The sequence below is a fragment of the Oncorhynchus masou genome, chromosome 2 (genome assembly GCF_036934945.1).
Source record: "Oncorhynchus masou masou isolate Uvic2021 chromosome 2, UVic_Omas_1.1, whole genome shotgun sequence".
Taxonomy (NCBI): Eukaryota; Metazoa; Chordata; class Actinopteri; order Salmoniformes; family Salmonidae; genus Oncorhynchus; species Oncorhynchus masou.
In genome coordinates, this window is record NC_088213.1 from 37725489 (window position 1) to 37746480 (window position 20992).

Consider the following 20992-nt stretch of genomic DNA (forward strand, 5'->3'; position numbering starts at 1 on the left):
CCTGGTCTTACCAGTTGAACAGCAGGGGCACGGGATCCACGACAGCCTGGGCGCTCACAGGACAAGGGGTGCATTGAGACTGGGGAGAAGGGAAAGATGATACACGCATGAGAATGTGCAGACTGCAAACCCGGTCACTCATGTTCCCTCCACAAAGCTCCCATTTTCCCCCAACCTCCCTAGTGGTTTCCTGACGCTCTCCCTTCACCCTCTGCATGTCTCTCTTATGTTCCAGTACAGCGTTGCACCCAAATGGACTTGGCCAACACTGTGAAAGGTAGTCTAATACATTTCAGCCCAACTAAGGATGCAACGCCGGGATGTTTTCAGGGAAGGATGGGGGGGGGCTGAGTGTTGTATATTTTGTCCTCCTATCTTTCCCTTAGTCGTTGCGCGGTTGAGTGACTCATCAAAATCCTCAGTATGCTCCTTACATCAGGAGGCACGCTCACACTGCCATAAAAGACGACACAGAAAGGGGAACACAAAAGGACACACGTGCGCACGCTAACGGCTCCGAAAAGTAGGCCAGGGCATGTAGCTGTTCTTCAAGGCCTCTGCGTCATTTCTAAACGCCTGTTGACAGGCGTCTGCATCCAGCCAGCCTTCCATCCCCCACCACAAGACTCCTGTTCAGTGTTCCCCTGACACACATCTTTCCAGGCCTTCCCTCCTTCAGTGTCATCACACACACACACACACACACACACACACACACACGATTGCATAACAGCATGTGGGGAGCGGGGGCCCCTGTGCTGTGAGTGGGGGGGCATTGGGAGAAGGCTGGGGCTCCACTCAGTCTCTGAGCAGAAGGCCACATTCATATGCAGATACTGGGGGCCATGTGTGGAGAACAGGAGAAGAACTGCCTCTCCACACTGGAACTAATCACTCGTTCACAGTGAAGCCTTCCAGGAAAACAGAAATGGAAACAAATAAAAACAAAGCAATTACACACCTTCTTTCCAGCCTTTGTGTAAATTAAAATAGTGCTGCCTTTATAAACAGTCCCAGACAAATATGAAGAAGGGGCGTAAAGCAGATTTAAATCTCATCTGCTTGGCCTCAGCAGCCAACGGGTTAAAAAAAGTTTGGGGAAAGTTGCATGGAGGCTCAATCTCAATTTGGCATAATGGTCCCATTTTGAAACTGTCATTTTGTCACTACGATGGCAACTTTAAGAGCAGAGCACATCCACCATGGACAGCTCGGTGGGTAGTGTCAGTGCTAAACCAAATAGCAGTCAGAACCATTTAGGACAAAGCGATTTTCAGGTGGTGGCGTCTTTTTTGGGGGTTTAACTCGTGGTATAAACCTGGGATGGGCAGTTAGGACTGGGCTAGATAAATGTAGAGCCTTGGAATGCCATGGCTATAAACTTGGGTTTACAGCCAAAACACTAAAGATTACTACAAGCTCTACACAGATGCTAGATTGCAACGCTCAATGTTGTTGTTCCACACAAAAAGGGGCAGCTCCTTTTAATGTGCTCTGATATTCGGCATAGTGTTTTTTTACTACCTGAAAATTGAAAACGCGATGTATCATCCGTCCACAGCCGTGGGGGCAGTGTTGTTGGTTCCTTGATCTAATTTACAGGCTGCATAGACTATTCATAAAAGTAGTCCTTTTGGAATTGATTACCAAATATAATCTCAGCAAATGTTTAAACAGTAAACCAAACAACAGGAATCTAACCGTATTATGTTTAGAAGTAATAACTCTGCCTGTAATAACTGATGACACAGACAGTGTGGTGAAGGCGGCGCAAATGACCTGGCACCTAAAACCTTCACAAACCTTTTCAGATGCACAATCGAGAGCATCCTGTCTGGCTGTAACACCGCCTGTTCTGGCAAACGCACTGCCCGCAACCGCAGGGCTCTCCAGAGGGCGGTGCGGTCTGCACAGCGCATTACTGGGGGCAAACTACCCACCCTCCAGGTCACCTACAGCACCTGATGTCACAGGAAGGCCAAACAGATCATCAATGACAACAACCAACCGAGCCACTGCCTGTTCACCACGCTATCATCCAGAAGGCGAGGTCAGTACAGATGCATCAAAGCTGGGACCGAGAGACTGAAAAACAGCTTCTATCTCAAGGCCATCAGACTGTTAAATAGTCATCACTCGGCGGCTTCCACCCCATTACGTAATCCTGTACCTTAGAGGCTACTGCCCTATATACTTAGACTTGAAATCACTACCCACTTTAATAATGGAACACTAGTCACTTCAATGTTTACATATTTTGCTTTAATCATCTCATATGCATGTACTGTACTCTATTCTACTGTAGATTTATATATTTATGAATTCCTTTCTTTTACTTTTAGATGTGTGTATTGTTGTGAATTGTTAGATATTAATGCACTGTTGGACACCCGCAATAACGCCTGCTAAACATGTGTATGTGACCAATACCATTTGATTTGCTCGGCTGCCAACTAGCTAATACTACTAGCAAGGGAAGGCGACTCCAAAGTGTCCACTACTCCAAGTATCCCAATTCCGCCCACGTACACAGATCAACGGAGTGAAGCTTGAAGTAACCTTTACGCCTGGCTACAAACAAGAGCATACCTTTGGGGGGGCCTCTAACCGTATGATATACATTTCTTGACATCAAACAGTTGGGTTTAGGTGTTAACTGTTCCAGCTAGACAGTAAGAAACAAAAATCTATCGGAGAAGGACGTAGTTTCCCGTTAGACAAGGAGAATGAAAGATGCGTTGTTTCCTGGAGTCAAGGTGTCGTATTAGCTTTTAGAAATACGCCTGATCAAAATGCATACCATCTGCGTCTGAAACCATTTCACCTGGATTTTATATTGAAAGTCGACAGTGTTCATTTCGCTTCAACAGATTGATCAGAAGAAAAACTACACCGGAGAAAGGTACTTCAGTCAGAGCGTTGTCTGCTGATCGAATGCCCGTTCGTGAATGCAGGAATCAGATTTATCAAGACAATAGTAAATATTTATCAGTGTGAAGTACAACTGAAGCGCACTAAATTAGTCCTTTTACATCCCGATTTGGAGCGAAATGTAACTGAAGTCGAGCAGAAATAACAATAAGAAGCATTACAGATCTGCATTTAAAAAAACGCAGCAAAATATAGTTCATATGTTTGTTTTTGTTTTTTTTGCAAGAAAAACGCAGAATTCTAAGTTAACGCAACCCCTGGAGTCACATGCGTGTTAGCTGGAGATATTATAAGAGCTACTACCTACAGTGGGCATGGTTCTCCCTCCAGAATGAAACAGCTACGCTGTGCCGTGCTCCCTTCAAACACAAATCTCTGCCTCTCCTCTGCCAAAACACAACCCACGGTAAAATAGGACCAATTCTTAGTGTTTCTAATGAATGAGACACTCAAGGAAAGTAAGTGCAAGATATTATGTCTGCACCCTATTTTTCCACTTCACATAGGCCTACACTCTGCACCCCAGCCTGCTAAACAAATTAGGGGAAAATGTAATGAATTTAAAAGCACATTAAGTCTGTTAGTTTCGACCAGATAAGGTGCGAGCAGAGGCAGCAGAGAGTGGGCCAGAGCTCTCTCGGGTAGGCCAGAGTCTCAGCTCCAAGTCTGTCACAGACGCAGTCAGCTTAGATCAGAGCAAACCCAAAGTCACTGTACCGTGCCATACAGCCCCTGCCCTGGTCTACACAGCCCAAATCCCAGCTGGGGAGACAAACACACAGAGAAACGGTCCTATAATATGTCAGCCAGTCACTCACTTGAGTGCATAAGTAAACACACAGCCAATGACCATCGTTTCACACTCAAAATTGGCAGTACGTTACAGTACATTAGAGCAGCACAAACTAAGTAACAAGCTTTTCTGCTCCCATGTGATTTTAAGCCAACAACCATACAACACCCAGTGGAGAAGATCCCTGCATTTCTAAAAACAGGATATGTAGCCTATGCTTTCTGGTTGGTTGCTAGTGGATTTCAACAATTAGGTCAGAGTGAAGGCTGTGTTGGGGAGAAGGGTTGTGTTTAAACATGACATGTTCCCTCTGCTTTGCATTCCTTGATTTTAGTTCTAGTACATTGAAAAGGCCAGGTGAACATGAAACTCTGAGACAAGAACTTCCCAGGGGGACTGGCCTGGCAAATTTCACACAAAAACAACACGCTGCATGACGACATCATGCAGCATCATTCCAAAATGAGAAAACAAATCAATCACGACAAATAGCTCACAAATCACACAGATACTTGGTCAAAATAAAAAAAAGGCAGAGAAAAATGTATTCAAATTAAATAATGGTGCCCTAACCAAATCCAAACCACATTCATTTTTCTCTCTTTCTTGCCTTCTGAATGTGAGAATCTGTGGAGTGCAAAAATCCGTGGGCATGTGAAACGTAGAAAAATGAGTCATGGTGACCTACATAGGCAGTGTGTGGAAGAGAGGGTTGTGCTTCCGCATAGAGAAGTATTTACTTGGCTCCATTCTGCATGCACCTTCATAGGGGAGGGGAGGAGGAGGAAAAACAGAGGAGAGAGCGGGGGGAGAAGGGGCTATGAATGAAGAGCAGGAGAGATGGAGAGAGCAATAGAACTGAAATAACATTGCAGGGTAGAGTATTGAGATACAATTTGAGAGAGAGAGAATGGAGTGATTCTCTGTGTTCTTTCTCCAACAGAACAGCTTGAGGAGGAGAAGACAGGGAAGTTGTCATTTACTTGATTGAATAACCGAAACATACCATCTACTTGCAGTGAAGCCGCTCAACAACCCCACCACACCAGTCATCCAACAGACTCCTATTCAGAGCGATACACAGAAGCATCAATACCCTGCTCAAGGGCACGTTGACAGATCTCCCACCAGGCCAAAAAACGTGAACCCGAACCCTCCAAGATCCCCCCACAGTTCCCAAATAGCTGTCACTCAACCACCCGAGACCCCCCCCCCAAGACGAAATAAAAAAGACTAATTCAATTCCCAAGAACCCCCCAACGCATCAAAAAACAAGAAAATTAAATGAAGAGAAAAAAGAAAAGACAGTAGAAAACCGCAAACAACAATGCAGAAAAAACAACAACCGGCATCAGCCTCAGGTAAAAACCGGCAACAGCTATTAAACACAGTGTCATTCAAACTTACTTTTTATTATGTTTTATTTTTGTACTTATCTTTGACCATCATTCTATCTCCCGCACAGCAACTCCACTCCCACTTGTCTCCAATTCCACATCCCAACCCTCAGCCCATCCCATCTATCGGGTTTCTACGCAACATATACAGTGGGGGAAAAAAGTATTAAGTCAGCCACCAATTGTGCAAGTTCTCCCACTTAAAAAGATGAGGCCTGTAATTTATCATAGGTACACTTCAACTATGACAGACAAAATGAGAAATAAAATCCAGAAAATCACATTGTGGGATTTTTTATTAATTTATTTGCAAATTATGGTGGAAAATAAGTATTTGGTCAATAACAAAAGTTTCTCAATACTTTGTTATATACCCTTTGTTGGCAATGAGAGGTCAAACGTTTTCTGTAAGTCTTCACGAGGTTTTCACACACTGTTGCTGGTATTTTGGCCCATTCCTCATGCAGATCTCCTCCAGAGCAGTGATGTTTTGGGGCTGTTGCTGGGCAACACGGACTTTCAACTCCCTCCAAAGATTTTCTATGGGGTTGAGATCTGGAGACTGGCTAGGCCACTCCAGGACCTTGAAATGCTTCTTACGAAGCCAGTCCTTCATTGCCCGGGCGGTGTGTTTGGGATCATTGTCATGCTGAAAGACCCAGCCACGTTTCATCTTCAATGCCCTTGCTGATGGAAGGAGGTTTTCACTCAAAATCTCACGATACATGGCCCCTTTCATTCTTTCCTTTACACGGATCAGTCGTCCTGGTCCCTTTGCAGGAAAAACAGCCCCAAAGCATGATGTTTCCACCCCCATGCTTCACAGTAGGTATGGTGTTCTTTGGATGCAACTCAGCATTCTTTGTCCTCCAAACACGATAAGTTGTTTTTATCAAAAAGTTCTATTTTGGTTTCATCTGACCATATGACATTCTCCCAATCTTCTTCTGGATCATCCAAATGCTCTCTAGCAAACTTCAGACGGGCCTGGACATGTACTGGCTTAAGCAGGGGGACACGTCTGGCACTGCAGGATTTGAGTCCCTGGCGGCGTAGTGTGTTACTGATGGTAGGCTTTGTTACTTTGGTCCCAGCTCTCTGCAGGTCATTCACTAGGTCCCCCAGTGTGGTTCTGGGATTTTTGCTCGCCGTTCTTGTGATCATTTTGACCCCACGGGGTGAGATCTTGCGTGGAGCCCCAGATCAAGGGAGATTATCAGTGGTCTTGGATGGCTTCCATCTCCTAATAATTGCTCCCACAGTTGATTTCTTCAAACCAAGCTGCTTACCTATTGCAGATTCAGTCTTCCCAGCCTGGTGCAGGTCTACAATCTTGTTTCTGGTGTCCTTTGACAGCTCTTTGGTCTTGGCCATAGTGGAGTTTGGAGTGTGACTGTTTGAGGTTGTGGACAGGTGTCTTTTATACTGATAACAAGTTCAAACAGGTGCCATTAATACAGGTAACGAGTGGAGGACAGAGGAGCCTCTTAAAGAGGAAGTTACAGGTCTGTGAGAGCTTGTTTGTAGGTGACCAAATACTTATTTTCCACCATAATTTGCAAATAGATTCTTTTAAAAAATCCTACAATGTGATTTTCTTGATTTTTTTTCTAATTTTGTCTGTCATAGTTGAAGTGTACCTATGATGAAAATTACAGGCCTCTCATCTTTTTACATAGGAGAACTTGCACAATTGGTGGCTGACTAAATACTTTTTTGCCCCACTGTATCTTTCAACTATGCTGTGATGTTTAACGTACAATTTATCTAATCGAATCCACAGATTGCGAGTTGAAGATAAATACTTTAACTAAGAGTATTAGTATACTAGTAATTGACTGACCCGGTCTCTCCAGATCTCCCAACAACACTATTTCTAGGGTCAATTTTAGATTAATCTTACGCATTTTCAGCCATTCCTGAACCTGAGACCAGAAACAGGCTACCTGAGGGCAATACCAAAATAAATGGTCTATTGATTCTGTATTCTCACAACAAAATCTGCAGAGCATCGATGATTTTATGCCATAACTTAACTGACTTGCCTCATTACATAAAGGTAAAATAAAATAAATAAAATATGTCCCAAATATTAAACATTTTGTTGGTGGCAAGAATTCGATATAATAATTTTAGCTGAAAAGCACAAAGTCTTGAATCTTGCGTCGTTTTACTTATTAACTCATACACCCTTGTACCATGGAATCGGTACATCAAAAATCTCTTCCAAACTATTTTGCAATCTGTATGGCACAGTTGTCAACATCCTGGTCCTCAAATGAAACTGGTATACTTTCCTATTTGTGCTATTTTTATTCCTCTGACAGTTTTGATCCTTTATATTGGGCAGACAGACCAGTTCCCTATCTCCTTCCACTGCCACCTCCCTCCTCCATTTTTGGGGTAATGCTGTAATCAGTTGGTTGTTCTCTTGAATTGAGCAGACCTTCCTGTACCTTCCATAAAGGACATAACTCTACAATGCCAATATAATTTAAGAACAAAATACCCCTTTCAAAACATCTTTCCCATAAATACAGGTATTTTATCAACCAGCACTTTTGAGTTCAACCATAATATTTGTTGTAATATTTATTCTTTTCAGGGGGGTGAAAATTAAATTGTAGCCAGTTCTGCAATGCTTGTTTGAAAAACAGAAATACTTTGAAAAAAGTATAATTTTCAAATAATCGAAAATGAGGACAGGGAAGTTAGTTGGAGACGGAACAACGAGGGGGAGGAAGTAATCTTTGATACAGCCATTATTACTGGACCTTCCTGACTGCACCCCTGCCCAAATCTCTAGTCCTTTCCCCACTCTCAGACACAGCACTTGATCTATTCAAAAGACGGACAGACACAGGAGCCAAACACATTCCCCACAACAGATGCACATAAACACGCACAGACACACAAAAACACTTCAGGCAGGGTCCTGGTAGGAAACAGATCTGCACTCTCTCCTCTCAGCGACCACACATAGGAAAAGATTCCCAAAAGGCTTCCCTGGCTGCTTTCACAATAATCCACTCATACCTTTAAGGAAAGCACCAATAACCTCTCCAGGTTATGTGGGACGCTAGCGTACCACCGGGTCAAACATCCAGTGAGATTGCAAAGCACCAAATTCAAATACAGAAGTACTCATTATAAAATTTCAGAAAACAATACATATTTTACATAGGTTTAAAGATTAACTTCTTGTGAATCCAACCACGGTGTCAGATTTTTAAAATGCTTTATGGCGAAAGCATACCTTACAATTATTTGAGAACATAGCCCAGCAGACAAACCATTACAAACAGTAACCAGCCAAGTAGAAGAGTTACGCAAGTCAGAAAAAGATAACATTAATCCCTTACCTTTGATGATCTTCATATGGTTGCACTCAGAAGACATTCATTTACTCAATAAATGTTCCTTTTGTTCGATAGTCTCTTTATATCCAAAATCCTCTGTTTTGTTTGTGTGTTTTCTTCAGTAATCCACAGGCTCAAACGCAGTCAAAACAGGCAGACAAAAAAATCCAAATTGTATCCGTAAAGTTCATAGAAACATGTCAAACAATGTTTATATTCAATCCTCGGGTTGTTTTTAGCCTAAATAATCGATAATATTTCAACCAGACAATAACGTAGTCAATATAAAAGGTAAACGAGAAAGGCACTCGCGCTTGTAAAAGCTCTGACACGGCAGGGTCCACTCATTCAGACTGCTCTTATTCCCTCATTTTTCAGAATACAAGCATGAAACATCTAGTTGACATCTAGTGGAAGGCATAGGAACTGCAATTTGAGTCCTTAGTCAATGGATACTGTAATGGCATTGAATAGAAAACTACAAAACCAATTAAAAAAAACGACTTCCGGGAATGGATTTCTCAGGTTTTCGCCTGCTAAATCAGTTATATTATACACACAGACAATATTTCAACAGTTTTGGAAATGTTAGTGTTTTCTATCCAAATCTACCAGTTATATGCATATCATATCTTCGGGGCCCAAGTAGCAGGCAGTTTAATTTGGGTATGCTTTTCATCCAAAAATTCCGAATGCTGCCTAGAGAAGTTAACTGGGGGAAAAAAAGTAGATTCATCTGCTCACTGCCTTGGATCTATAGGCACATATATATAGAACCTTTCCTAGTATAAGCCTATTGAATTGCCTCTGGTGCACATGAGGGCAACAGCATTCCATGTTTAATCAATAGGCTCTGCAGAAGTATTCAGTTCCCTTTGAAGCCCAGCCCTGGATCTGGTTTCCTAATCACATCCCCATCCCCCCAGCCTTTCCAATACAATGTAGCTGTTTTCACACACTGCATGAGGCCGAGCTGGGTCAGCCTGTTTATAGGGAGAGGGAGGGGGAGAGAGACCTGTCCCTGGCTAAAACACAAATTGACAAGACTGGACAAAATCCCAGACTAGGGCCAGCATTCAACACAACTAGCATCCTGCACACAGCTAGCTAATGGTGGAATTATCTTCCTCCAATGGTGCTTTATGGAAATATATTATACAGCTCTCATCCAATCACAACAGCGGGAGAGAGGTTCTGACTGATATTTAAGTAGCCAACAACATTCTATGCAGCAGTGTGTTGAGAATGAATAGATTTTCTTAGGTGTCATGTTGGAAAAATATCTTTATACAGAGAAACAAAACAAGAATAAAGTGAAGGTTTGTGTTATGCTGGGGAAAAAATTTAAACCAAGAGTCTTTAAAGGGATACTTTGGGATTTTGGCAATAAGGCACTTTATCTACTTCCCCAGAGTCAGAATAAGTCATGGATACCATTTATGTCTGTGTCCAGTATGAAGGAAATTAGAGGTAGTTTTGTGTACCAATGCTAACTAGCATTAGCGCAATGACAGGAAGTCTAAGGGTGTCGACTAGCATGCTAGCACATAGAATTCAAGTCATTGCTATCTTCAAGCATGCTAAAAGATACCAATAGACTTCAAGTCATTGCGCTAACTTTAGTTAGCAATTGCGCTAGCTGGCAACTTCCTTCAAAGTGCTCGCAGGGATGTAAAAAAGGTATCCACAAGTTCATCTGACTTTTGGGAAGGAGATAAAGGGCCTCATTGCCAAAATCCCAAAGTATCCCTTTAAGAGTGGTAGCGGGTTAGCTCAGAGAAAACACCATATGGTGAGGGAGGAATTGCTCAGCAAAAGGCAAACAGGCGAGTTAGTGAGCTCATCCCCATATAGACCAAGCAGAGGCCTAATTGTTCAGCATTTCCCGATAGAGCCAATTTTAAAAAAAAGAGAAGAGGTGGGGGAGGAAGCAACAGAAACAGGGCATTGATCAGCCAGGAGGGGAGGCCTAACAAACCCAGCAGGAGCTGCAGTGATACACACTCCAATAATGATGGGCCTACAAACAGAGCATTTAACAGATACAAACCAAACACATGGGTTGTTATCAATGATGTGTATAAACCCTGGATTGCTGATGCTAGCTATTGGCCATAGAGATGCTTCGAAGCCACTGGTTGGCCATATTGGTACTCCCCAGTAGTAGCAGTCCTCCAATGGAATTCTACAGTATTTCAATTAAATGTTTCAAAGACAAAATTACATGTATTTAAGTATTTGTTTTTGTCGCAGTAGTGGGACAGTAACATTAGTACTCCAAAAATATCTAATTTGAAAAGTATGCATTAAAGTGTCTAATATAATAAACATTTCAAAAACTAACGTAGACATTAAAAAATGCATTTCTACAGCTTCCAAAATCTCTTTTTTTTTTTTTCTTTACAATGTTGGAGGACCACCAAGATGGCTGTGCAGTGGCTTCAATACAGCGCACCCATGTCAGTCATGCAGGATTTATATACATCATTGGTTGTTATTGCCTAGTACTCTGGCTAGGCCTAGCATTTTGCAGAGTGGAGCCCGGCCAGTTAACAGTGTTGTTCTGGGTCAGGATTCTCCAGCTTGTCTTACTGCATTAAGAAGGGAGGGGAGGGGAGGAGACTGTTCTGAGGAGATTCAGCTTCTCTCTCCTCTGTGTGTCTGGTTTCTGCTGCGTCACCACTAAAGCTGGTGGGTCTGATCCCTGCCAGAAACCTGAGGGATCACACAGCCAGCACCAAAACCAACTCACTTCGTAGACGCACGCACACATACACATGAACGCACACACAAACACACACCGCTGTAGAACTAACAAGTAGGACGGAGCCGAGCTTAATCCCTGTAAAACCAAAGACAACTGGCTTTGACCACCCAAGAAACAGAGGAGCAACATGAATTCGTGTGTATTTCAATGCAACGTCAAGGGTAGGAGTGTCTGGATCAGACCCAGTCAAATGCTAGGCGTCTGTCACCGACAGCTTCAAACGTGTACCTGCTGGTTCTAACCCAACAACACCACAATCATCTTCTTCAGCACATATTGGTTGGTAAATTGGAGACGAGCTGTCCCAGTCAGAATGGAGAAAATTGAGGACAAGCACATGGAGGCCCAGGCCTGAGACCCAGGATGTCTGCTTTCAATCGCAGCCCTCTTTTAAACAAACAACCTCTGACAAGGCCTCCTCTGAAACCCTCTCCCCTGCCCCCTTTCCCCTAGATAACCTCTGTTGCAACAGGCAGCGTTGGAAGACTTTATTAATTGACAGTGGTAGTGTTGCGTCTGGCCCTAATACGAAGTTTAACATTTCAGGCTATTCTGTTAAACCAACCAGAGCCTATCACACATTATAATCAAACATTTTGTGAGGTGCAGCCAGAAACTACTTCTGCATGATGGCGAGTAGTGGGGTCAATAAACCAGGAGGATTTGCCATCATTTAAAATCTCCAGTTGGACAGAGAGTAGAGGTCGACCGATTAATGGCCGATTAATTAGGGCCGATTTCAAGTTTTCATAATTGGAAATCGGTATTTTTGGGAGCCGATTTTTAAATTAAAATGTTGTTTATTTTCTTTATAACTTTATTTAACTAGGCAAGTCAGTTAAGAACACATTCTTATTTTCAATGACGGCCTAGGAACAGTGGGTTACCTGCTTTGTTCAGGGGCAGAACGACAGATTTTCACCTTGTCAGCTCGGGGGACCCAATCTTGCAACCTTACAGTTAACTAGTCCAACGCAATAACGACCTGCCTCTCTCTCGTCGCACTCCACAAGGAGACTGCCTGTTACGCAAATGCAGTAAGCCAAGGTAAGTTTCTAGCTAGCATTACACTTATCTTATAAAAACAATCAATCATAATCACTAGTTAACTACACATGGTTGTTGATATTACTAGATATTATCTAGCATGTCCTGTGTTGCATATAGTCTGACTGAGCATACAAGCACACAAGTATCTCAGTATCTGACTGAGCGGTGGTAGGCAGAAGCAGGGCGTAAACATTCATTCAAACAGCACTTTTGCGTTTTGCCAGCAGCTCTTCGTTGTGTGTCAAGCATTGCGCTGCTTATGACTTCAAGCCCAACAATTCCCAAGATGAGGCTGGTGTAACCAAAGTGAAATGGCTAGCTAGTTAGCGCGCGCTAATAGCGTTTCAAACATAACTCGCTCTGAGCATTCTAGTAGTTGTTCCCCTTGCTCTGCATGGGTAATGCTGCTTCGATGGTGGCTGTTGTCGTTGTGTTTCTGGTTTGAGCCCAGGGAGGAGCGAGGAGAGGGATGGAAGCTATACTGTGACACTGGCAATACTAAAGTGCCTATAAGAACATCCAATAGTCAAAGGTTAATGAAATACAAATGGTATAGAAGGAAAAAGTCCTATAATTCCTATAATAACTACAACCTAAAACTTCTTACCTGGGAATATTGAAGACTCATGTTGAAAGGAACCACCAACTTTCATATGTTCTCATGTTCTGAGCAAGGAACTGAAACGTTAGCTTTCTTACATAGCACATATTGCACTTTTACTTTCTTCACCAACACTTTGTTCTTGCATTATTTAAACCAAATTGAGCATTTTCATTACTTACTTGAGGCTAAATTTATTTTATTGATGTATTATATTAAGTTAAAATAAGTGTTCATTCAGTATTGTTGTAATTATTACAAAAAAAAAACAAAAAATAAATCTGATTAATCGGTATCGGCTTTTTTGGTCCTCCAATAAATCGGTATCGGCGTTGAAAAATCATAATCGGTCGACCTCTAACAGAGAGTTGGGGATAAAACAGGATATTGCCACTGCTCAACGAGAAAAGCCTATGTAGCTGTCAACACCTCAAACATGTTGACACATTTATGCCGAAATTACCCCCGTATTCCTACCGGTGGAGTGAGACAAAAACACAAAGAAACTATTTTCTCTCCGCTCTGCATTCAAGCAGCCCTTTGCAGCTGATTCTGACCGGGCCAAAGAAATTACACCAGCAATAGGGGGTTTATAGCCGCAAACATGCGCCCATTCTCGGAAAAGAAGAGGTTTCATTCAGCACCTTGTGAAAGTGCTCATTGTGAAAGCCACATTACAAACTCCCCTCCCGCGCCCATTTCTGCAAACCGGTAGTACCTGCTCTATATAATTTAATTTAATTTTTCACATTTGACCTTTATTTTACTAGGCAAGTCAGTTAAGAACAAATTCTTATTTTCAATGACGGCCTAGGAACAGTGGGTTAACTGCCTGTTCAGGGGCAGAACGACAGATTTGTACCCTGTCAGCTCGGGGATTCGAACTTACAACCTTTCGGTTACTAGTCCAACACTAACCACTAGGCTACCCTACCCTTGCTAAAGCCACAGTTGTCAATGATTTGGCCAATGCACCCCGTGTTGAGCTAACCACAGACGGATGGACCTACAGAGAGCTACTTAAAAGGAAAGATTCACACATTTTGAATGTTATATTGTTTTGTGCATCTCTGAGCGATGTTCTATCGGTTCCCGGGATCATTTCATGTGTCTGAGCTGTTGTCGTTCAAGTAGGCAGGAAATTGGCTGGTATGACATAGCAATGCAATAAAGCCGCTCACTCCACTGGAAGTTAAAAGGAATACGACTTTTAGATCGCGAAAACGTCTATCATACATGTCAGATTTCAACACTGGCCGACGTCGTAACGCAGGAGGTCGTCGTCTCTCGAATGAGCCATTGATCATATTTATGCTATATTCCTACCTCCAGACATTTGTCATTTAGAGTCCACCACATTTCTCCCATTTGTCCGCCTTCAGTCCAGGGTACATTGCATGATGCCGCGGCATCCACTCTGCGTGGCACATCGATCTGCAGGTTGAACATAGTGAGATTGTACACACCTACATTGATAGTGCAGCTTGTTTGGGAGATTTTACAGCCAACTAGATACTTACTTCACATGCTGACATTGACTTTGGTATTATAGTGTGTAGCTACGTTTACCAGCTAGCTACACTTAATGACCAAATGTATGTGGACACCTGCTCGTCGAACATCTCATTCCAAAATCATGGGCATTAATATGGAGTTGGTCCCCCTTTGCTGCTATAATAGCCTCCACTCTTCTGGGAAGGCTTCCAACCAGATGTTGGAACATTGCTGTGGGAACTTGCTCTATTCAGCTATAAGAGCATTAGTGAGGTAGGGCACTGATGTTGAGACAGTAGGCCTGGCTCGCAGTCGGAATTCCAACTCATCCCAAAGGTGTTTGATGGGGTTGAGGTCAGGGTTCTGTGCAGGCCAGTCAAGTACTTCCACACCGATCTCGACAAACCATTAATGTATGGACCTCGCTTTGTGAACAGGGGCATTGTCATGCTGAAACAGTAAAGGGCCTTCCCCAAACTGTTGCCACAAATTTGGAAGAACAGAATCGTCTAGAATGTCATAGCATTAAGATATCCCTTCACTGGAACTAAGGGCCTAGCCCGAAACCTGAAACAGCCACAGACCATTACTCCTCCAGAGAACGAGTTTCCACGGGTCCAGAGTCCAAAAGCGGTGAGTTTTACACCACTCCAGCCGACGCTTGGCATTGCACATTGTGATCTTAGGCTTGTGTGGGGCTGCTCGGCCATGGAAATCTATTTCATGAAGCTCCCGACGAACAGTTCTCGTGCTGACTTTTCTTCCAAAGGCAGTTTGGAACTCGCTAGTGAGTGTTGCAACAGAGGACATGCGATTTTTACACACTCCGCGTACCACATTGCGCCTAGCCGTTGTTGCTCCTAGACATTTCCAAGTCCCAATAACAGCACTTACAATTGACCGGGGCAGTTCAAGCTGGGCAGACATTTTACAAAATGACTTGTTGGAAAGCAGGCATCGTATGACGGTGCCACTTTGAAAGTCACAGAGCTCTTCAGTAAGGGCCATTCCACTGCCAATGTTTTTCCATGGAGATTGCATGGCTGTGTGCTCGATTTTATACACCAGTCAGCAATGGGTGTGGCTGAAATAGCTGAATCCACTCATTTGAAGGGGTGTCCACATCCCTTTGTAGTGCAATGTACCCTAGCTAGCCCATAGAGAAAGGGAAAGGAGATTCCGAGTCAGTTGTACAACTGAATGCATTCAACTGAAATGAGTCTTCAAGCGAGCACTGCATTGTGGGTTTTGTTGTCGACTTGAGCTGCAACAGATTTCCACAATGATTGAATTGCTACCAACCTTAAAGTAACGATAAAATTAAACATTTTTTTCACCAGAAATGTAACAGTGTAAATTATGGGAACTGGTGGTTATTGGGAGGATTTTTCCTTTAACAGTGATAGCTAATCACTTTAACCCGGAGTCGGAGAGGATAAGTACCTGCTGCAGACCCCTTTGAGAGTCTGCAGCATCATTTTCTCTATGGAAGAAAAACATTATAGTACAGGCCTATACAATGTCTGAACCATATTCACAAGCACATATCACTTTCTTTGAGGGTTTTTGATGAGTCATGTGCTTTCACAAAAATCAGGAATACCAACACTTTGCATTTTCTTTAATAAACCAAAATTAACTACAGTAACTGTTGGCATTTAACTTTCCCGCTGTACCAAAACTGAACCTTAATCCCAAAATCCAAATATGTACCGAAAAGTTGGGTTTGGTGAACCGTTAACACTCCTAAACCCTAGCGCAAGTTAAGCACTTGCTAAGGAGTTGATTGGACTGTGGTGTGGCTGTTTGAATCTTAATTCGCAGGTCCCCTCAGGTCATGTCCGTCCTCAATTTTAATATGAGCCTAATCATCTGGCATCAAAACCAGCTGGTCGGAGGTGTGGAGGGGGCAGAAGATGGAGGAGAGGCGGAGACAGGAGAGAGGCCTGACTGGTCACAGCATGTTGACTGGGCAGCGGCAGGAAGCAGCACTGAGGTGTGACCAGTGGAGGGGAGATGCACTAAAAGGAGCATGTGAATAATTGATGATTGAGCCAGGAGGCCAGGCCACAGTGCTAATGCAGAGAGCCTCTTCATAAAGCAGCCTGGATACAGTTACACATTACATCACCCCTCCCTTCCTCACCCTGCCTCCAAACTCTCCTCCCCCATCCGCAGCACACAGTCTTTGGGATGCATTATTAATCCGGCCCGGGGATTGCACAGGCCTGCTGAATCGAGATGCACTACATTTCTCTCTTCCCCTCTCGTTTTTTCTGTCTCTCAAACACACACACACCTAGATAGATCAAACAAGTGCTTGACCAGTCAGGAATTACAGAGGAGAGGAGGGTGTGAGGGTAAGTATTGAGAATAAATAATGAAAAACAAACTATTACAGAAATGTATGTGGGTTCACACAAGGGCTATGTCATGAAGCCCCAGTGTCGTATTAGCTTTTAGAAATTGCCATTTTCAAAATGTAGACCATGCCCCCAAAAAACAGCATTTTAAACCGTTTCAACTGCGTTTTACATTTGAGGGTCAACAGCGTTTACACAGGTAGCCTAGAGGCATTGGGCCAGTAACCAAAAGGTCTCTGGTTCGAATCTCTGAGCCATTAAGGTATAAACTCTACTGTTATGCCCTGAAAGCAATGCAATTATATCCCAACAACTTCTCCCCGAGCACTGATGACCCGCACCAGGGTTAGCGCACTCTCAAATGTTTTTTTGCCATCATTGTAACCCTGCCACACACACACACACACACACAAAACATAGAAAGAGTGTGAGTTTTGGTCAAAACCCAGCTCATGGTAAGTGACAAAGAGCTCTTATAGGACCAGGGCACAAATAATAATCAATAATTTTGCTATTTATTTAGCTATCTTACATATACAACTATTTGTTCATCGAAAATGGTGAATAACTTACCACAGGTTAATGAGAGGGGTGTTCTTGAAAGGATGCACATAACTCTGCAATGTTGGGTTGTATTGAGAGAGGCTCAGTTTTAAATCATTTTCCACACACAGTCGGTGGCTGCATTTAATTTTCATGCTAGTGAGGGCCGAGAATCCACTGTCACATAGGTACATGGTTGCAAAGGGCATCAGTGTCTTAACAGCGCGATTTGCCAAGGCAGGATACTCTGAGCACAACCCTTTCCAGAAATCTGGCAGCGGCTTCTGATTAAATTACATTTCTTACAGAACCGCTTGCTGCAATTTCGATGAGGCTCTCTTGTTCAGGTATTGTTAAGTGGACTGGAGGCAGGGCATGAAAGGGATAACGTATCCAGTTGTTTGTGTCATCAGCTTCGTGAAAGTACCTGCGTAATTGCGCACCCAGCTTTCACTGAACACTAGATCGTTTCATTTTATTTTTGGCAGTGAAACGAGGCTACTCAGGTGAGAAAAAGACCTCACCCACATGTATAACCCCGTTGAAAAACATAAATGGACTGTTTGAAAATATGATGAAGAACATAAAAAAGAAATGTGAATCACATTTTATTCGGAGTACCCCGACAGCATTGCGACTACATACCCCAGTTTGTGAATACCTGCCTTAGAGTGATCAGGGGCATGCAACTGTAGATTTCCTTCAGACTATGCTTTATGCTTTATCTTGACCAGGTCGCAGTTGCAAATGAGAACTTGTTCTCAACGAGCCCACCTGGTTAAATAAAGGTGAAAAAAACATAAAAAATATGCAACACATTCTGCAGAAAATAGCTTTGTTTTCATTAGTTGACAACAGAAGTGCAACACTTTTTGGCTAACAGCCACACAAGTAAATTAGCTTATAATTTCATGATTTGGAGCGAACTGTGACTGAAGCAGATGCTTTTTATTGTAGTATTTTAGATCTGCGCTTACAAAACGCAGCATGACTCTGCTTTAACGCAACACCTGGTAGCCTAGTTCCCAAACAACTTCACAGAGTAGCGCCTGTGCAGTGCAAGAGCAACAGACAGCTGGACTGAGCCATTCCACACCATGCTTAGGTAGGACCCCCCCCCGCTCTGCACATAACTCTCTGCACATGCCTCCTGCCAGCACCGTGTGGCCTGCAGGAAACGGTGGGAATGGGACTGAGGAAGGAAAGAGAGGAGGCCTGGAGGAGAAATGAAGTGGAGGAACGAAGGGACAAAAGGGAAACAGGGAAAGAGGGTGAGATAAGGAGTCAGATGGACCTCGGACCTGTTTACACTGAGATTTTAAGACTGTTGGACAACGGATGGGACTTGATGGATATTTATGAAGTGTGTATCATGAAAACCTTTGTAAAACTGTGGTATTACCGTGTTGGATTAATGTGCATCCATGATGTTCACTACGAGAAAGAAGGCACCACCTGCATACTTTTCTCTGTTTTGGGGAGACTATCACACAAGTAGTTGGCTAAATATCGCACAACAACAAAAAAGGTCTTCCTCACGAGTCAGTTGCCAAAGTGTAACCTAGGCTACACCACTGGAGACACAGCGCAAATCAGAGCAAACAAAACAACTGCTACAGAAAGCAGTACGAGGCGTGTGGACACACAACATGTTATTCCCAACCAGTATCGAACCAAATCACAGCTGAAGCCTGGAAGTTGTTTCAGTAATATTTACCAAGCAGACCTCCTACCCTCCTTATGCACACAAACTACAAACATGTAGAGTGCTTGCTTGGATCCATCAAACATAGATTGCAAAACCCGTTGGCCACTGCTCTGTGCCTCACCCACAATGAAAAGTGCATGGGCTCATGTTTGCGAAAAGAGCGAGGGAGACAACAGGAAGCGCAGAGGAGAGGAGGAGTGGGGGGCAGCCTACAGCCTCAGACCAGGAAAGAAAAGAAAGGAGATAGAGAGAGGGGGGGCGAGTACAGAAATGAATAACGATAACCTTTCTAACACGGAGGCAGAGTGAGATGTTTCTTCAGTGTGCTTCAATCCTCAAGGCCACACATTCTGAGCTTTTCAACATGGAAATACAATTGTTTGAAAAGAAAAACAAGCCAGGGAATGTGTGTGTGCGCATGTGTGTTGACTTTGCAGTAGACCAGCATCAGTCTGTTTTTTTGGTTAGGTAGGGGTGTGTGTGTGTGTGTGTGTGTGTGTGTGTGTGTGTGTGTGTGTGTGTGTGTGTGTGTGTGTGTGTGTGTGTGTGTGTGTGTGTGTGTTTCTGCTGCAGCGGTTAGACCGTTAACAGAGCCTGCACACAGCAGAGCACTATGAGCCTGAGTTGCTGCCACTGCCTCCAGATTTTCATTGTTGCCTGTGGAGCCTGAGCCGCCAGCCTTGGCCTCCCCCCTCCCCTCCCCCTCACTGCGGCAGCGCAGATGGTAGCTCTGTGACCTCGCCGTTCCTGCCTCCTTGTTTTGATCCTGCAGTCCTGATTGTTCAGGCTAATCCCACACTCCCAGAGTCCTTGGCAGAGTGCCAGGACTGTTATTAAGCACACAAAGGTTTTTCGTTCCGGCTTCCGTCATCGCTGCCCCTCTCTCTCTCTGGTTCTCCCTCTCTGTGTTGCTGAAGCCAGCTTGGCCAGCCTCTACCTCTGTGGATCTCCACAAGGCGTGTCTGATCAGAGAGCTCCACCTCGCCTCAGCATCTCCCCCTGCCTACAGTATAAACAACACTGAGACCTTCCTCTCCCTCTCTCCCCAATTCAATGGGCTTTATTGGCATGAGAAACGTGTTTACATCTCGCGCTGTCATGTTGTTCCCTTCCTGTCCTTTTTACACCTAGCTTGGTGAGAAGGGTCATTTATCTTTTGCCTAGATGACAGATGGAAATTAATTATGTGAAGTCAAAGGGCTTAGTCCTGGACTGTAACACGGCACGACAAAACCTATTCCCCCTCAGGAGACTGAAAAGATTTGGCATGGGTCCTCAGATCCTCAAAAGGTTCTACAGCTGCACCATCGAGAGCATCCCTGATGGGTTGCATCACTGCATGGTACAGCCCAGTACATCACTGGGGCCAAGCTTTCTGCCATCCAGGACCTTTATACCAGGCGGTGTCAGAGGAAGGCCCTAAAAATGATCAAAGACTCCAGCCACCCTAGTCATAGACGGTTCTCTCTGCTACCACATTGCAAGCGGTACCAGAGCGCCAAGTCTAGGTCCAAGAGGCTTCTTAACAGCTTCTATCCCCAAGCCATAAGTCTCCTGGCCATCTAAATCGAATGGCTACCCAGACGACCCCCCCCCCCCACATTGCTGCTACTCTCTGCTATTATCTATGCATAGTCACTTTACCTCTACCTACATGTACATATTACCGCAGTTACCTCGACACCGGTGTCCCCCGCAAATTGACTCTGTACCGGTACCCCCTGTATATAGCCTCACTATTGTCATTTACTGCTGCACTTTAATTATTTGTTATTCTTAACTCTTACTTTTTGGGGGGTATTTTCTTAAAACTGCATTGTTGGTTAATAAGGGCTTGTAAGTAAGCATTTCCTTGTATTCAGTGCATGTGGCAAATACAATTTAACACAGCTCTGCCCCTCCTCCTTCCTACCTTCTCAGGCTCTGAAATGAAATATCCAAACATGAGAATACTAGAGCAGCATGTTGCTTAGCAACCTACGCTAG

General features: G+C 43.7%; 1 protein-coding gene across 1 annotated transcript in view; it reads right to left on the reverse strand.

Annotated features, from left to right (window-relative positions):
- The window catches only part of LOC135504466 (ankyrin repeat domain-containing protein 11-like), a 138713-nt gene that overhangs the window by 60371 nt on the left and 57350 nt on the right, over nt 1–20992 (reverse strand). The window contains 1 exon segment of the mRNA XM_064923089.1: nt 12–79. The gene's annotated coding sequence lies outside the window, so the exon portion shown is untranslated.